General features: G+C 45.4%; 1 pseudogene; it reads left to right on the top strand.

Moving 5' to 3' along the window:
• Positions 1-2,398, top strand: part of LOC119574912 — a 5,931-nt pseudogene extending 3,533 nt beyond the window's left edge.
• The last annotated feature ends 1,247 nt before the right edge of the window (positions 2,399-3,645 follow it).

Below are 3,645 nucleotides of genomic sequence, written 5' to 3'. Positions count from 1 at the left end.
ACAACTTCCTCCTTGATCCTAAATCTTCCTTATAGAAAATTTGTTTTAAAATATGATTCATAGAGTATGGGTATATATCAGGAAATTTTTCAAATTTTTTTTTTTTTTAAAAGTATGTTTTGGGGATAAAGCCGAGTTTGTTTTTACGGGACTGTGCGTGGCCTAAATATACTGCGTTGTTCTGTTTCTAAAGGGTTTTCGTAATAATTTTAAACGACCATGACTTCCTTCAGATGAGATTTTACAAAGGGGACGAGAGAAAAAAGTAACAAAAAAAAAAAGAACGATAGAACCACAACCACACAAAACAGTAGAAAGAACATAAACACACATACAGGTGAACACACGGAAAAAAAAAATCGGGATACGAAACAATATGAAAGAAATTTTATTAATCACCCCTTCCCTTACATCTCTTATTTTTAAAAAAAAATTCCCCCACCCAGAAATGAAGTACCTTTCCCTTTTTCTCGAACTGGAAAATTCTGCCCCGTGAGACCCTGTAAACCAGCAGGCCCCTTGCTTGTTCCCAAGGTCACTATCCTCAACGTTCCCGTGAATCAGCAAGGCGTCCCCGGAAAAAAAATGTTGCCTCAAGACCACGTGCAAAGAAGAAAAGAAGAAAAGAGGCAAACGGTTTGGTCATACCCCAACAGCGGCAATGTCCGGGGGCAAGGGCTGGATAGGTCGTGGTGTAAAATTCCTTCACCCTATAAACCCAAATAAACGTAAGCTGAGAGATAGCCGGGTATGAAGTCCCAAAAAAAAGGAAAGGGAAAAAGGAAGAAGAAGAAAAAAAAGGAAAGAAAAAAGAAGAAAAAAACGCAGACAGCCCGCTTATTTTCTCGAAAGGTCAAAAAAAATTAAAAATAATAAATAAAAAAAACAAATAAAAATAAATAGAACTTTCAGTCCCTCGTTAAAGGTCGGTCAAAAAAAAAACGATCAAAACAGAATCCCCTTAAACCCCGGGAAAAAAAATCAATAAAAAAAAATAATAAAATAAAAAAATGCTGGTTAAGGTCAATCATAAAAAAAAAACGACAGGAATAAATTTTCTCGTCCCCCCCGGAAAGTGAATGGTTTTTCGCGTTTTTCACACGTTAGAAATGAGGGGAAAAAGTGGAGGTGTCACAAAGTTCTCAGGCGAGTTGCCAACGAGGACATTTAGGGGATGGCGCCACGTTCTCGTTTCTTGAATGTTTTTTTTTTTTTCGGCCCCCCTTCTTTTTTTGTTTCCTCTTTTTTTGGAGTTTTTGTAAAAATGGGGGTGTGGAAACTTTTCGTTTTCGGAAGTACGGGAAGGGAATAAAAAAAAAGCGAGAAAGAAAATGTTACAAAATCACACGGCACCTTGGCCACGCACCCCACGTTTATAATGTGCGAGGACGTGCGGTCAGTTCAAAACCATCTTGCGGGGAATACTAAAACCTAAAATAAGAAAGCGACGTGGCTGCATACGTCCCCTTTGTTTACGAGCGATTTTGAATAGGAGTTTAACGTGATTCTATTGTGAATGAGTAATTCAGTTTTCGGAAAGTGGAAGATTACATAAGGATAAATTTTTTAAAAGACGGTGCTAAAAAAAAAAAAAAAAAAAAACGCATCAGGTTTTGCGTCGAAAACAGGTAAGTTTATCAAAGGAGAAATGTAGCGCGGCGGGGCTTTGGAAATCGGTGCAATAATTCCATATTTACTTTAGATCGGAGAAAGGCGACGCGACAAAAGCGCGTGGTCGCCCGCAAAAAAACGGCCGCAAAACGAGGTCGCTCGTGGGGTTTCCCGGGGCAGCGGCCCCTGCAGGCCGCCGGCCCGTCTACCAGGTTTCTCCCGCGTGTCCGGCGTGGCCGCCATGGTGGCTGCTCAGCACCCACCCCCGCGGGCCCAATGGCGGGCGCCAGGAGCCCGAGCCGGGTAGCAGTAATGACGGGGCCTTTTCAGGAAGATGGGGGCCCAAAGGGGGCACGCTTCCTGAGGCGCGGGGGGAGATCGGCGGCCGGAGGCGGTGGGCGAGGAGGGAGGGGGGCGAGTCCGCTCAGGAACCCCCCGGAGTTGCTTAAAGCCCCTGCCGGTGGGGGCCGCCCCCCCCAGCGGGCCCACGTCCGCGCAGCCCGCGGGAGACCCCCCCCCGATGGAAACCCAACGCAAGCGCCTTGGGGCCCCACCCCAGCGAGGGAAAAAGGGGGGGCGGTTTTTTCGCTCGGCCAAAGGGCCCAAAGGGTGTACTGGCCGTGCCCGTCGTGGGCGGGCCCGGGGGTCTTCACCGACGCCCGGGCCCCTGCAGGGGCCCCCCTTGTGCCGACGCCGGCGAGGGAGCTGTGGCAGCGGAGGGCGACGAGGGCGGGCCGGGGGTGGGATGGTCGGGCGGGGGCCCCCTTTGGCTCACGGCGGTCCATGAAGCTTTTCTGACGAGAGGAAACCGCTCCTGCGGAAAAAACCCGGGGCCCCGCGCAGGGGTGCAGGCCTTCCCGCGCTCTTCCCGGAAAAGGAACCGGCTTACCATGTGCTGAGGACGCTCCCACGGGGTGTGAGGCCCCGGGGGGAGCCCTGGGGCTCCCCGCAGGCCGTGTCCGCGGGGCCTCAGCGTGGCAAGATCTTGTCACCAAAAATGCAAACCCAAAATACGCTCGATATATTGATACGTACAAAAAAGGGTTTTTTGTGTTTTTTAAAATGGGGAAAAAAAAAAACCCTAAAATTATTTAATTTAAAAAAAGGAAATATTTTTTAAAAAAATATAAATTTTAAACTTTTGGAAAAAGGGAAAAATCATAAAACCCCAAAAAATTTCATGTTTCAGGAAAAAAAAAAAAACTTTTTTTTTAAAAATCAGGGGGGGTTTTTTTAAACCTTTTGTGTACTAATAAGAAATTCTAACTTATTTATATTTTTTTAAAGAAAACAAATAAAAATGAAGCCAATGGATATTTCGCTGTTTTTTTTACTTTATGCAGAACGAGAAAAGGGCATTACTTGGTTAATTAATATATTGCTAGTTATTTTTTTTATTTTTGTTTTTATTGTATCGGCTGAATTGGTTCGGGCATTAATTTTGCAAACCCTATTGTCTCATAGATACTGTGTAAGAGGTATTAGGCCGATGGTTGCCCCTTCTTGTCTGTAAAATCTTTATCCTCCGCCCCCCTTTTCTCTCTTCCTCTCCTCTCCTTTTCCTCTCCTTTCCTCCTCCCCTTTCCTCCCTCCTCCCTCCTCTCCCCTTCCACCCCCCCCCTCTCTCTCTCCCTCTCTCTCTTCCATCTCTCTCTCTCTCTCCTCTCTCCCCTCTCTCTTTCCTCTCTCTCTCTCCCCATCTCCCTCTTCTCTCTCTCTTCTCTCCCCTCTCTCTCTCCTCTCCCTCCTCTCCCCCCTCCCCCTCCCTTTTCCCCCGGGTTCCCCATTCTTCCCTTTGTCTCTGTTTTTTCCTTTCCCCTTTTTACTCTCTTCGTTTTTTTAAAACGGGTTTTTCTTTTTTTAAAAATTTTTTAAAAAAAAATTTTTTTTTTTTTTTCCCAAAACCCCCCTTTTCCCCCCTTTTTTCCCCTTTTTTTAAAAAAAAAACCCTTTTTTTCCCTTTTTCACCATTGCTTTTTTTTTTCACCTTGGGGGGCAAAAGGCTACTTTTTTTTTTTTCAAGTTTTCTTTTTT

Source organism: Penaeus monodon, chromosome 7, assembly GCF_015228065.2.
Source record: "Penaeus monodon isolate SGIC_2016 chromosome 7, NSTDA_Pmon_1, whole genome shotgun sequence".
Lineage (NCBI taxonomy): Eukaryota > Metazoa > Arthropoda > Malacostraca > Decapoda > Penaeidae > Penaeus > Penaeus monodon.
The sequence above is the reverse complement of the archived record's forward strand: the minus strand, read 5'-3'. Positions and strand labels throughout refer to the sequence as shown.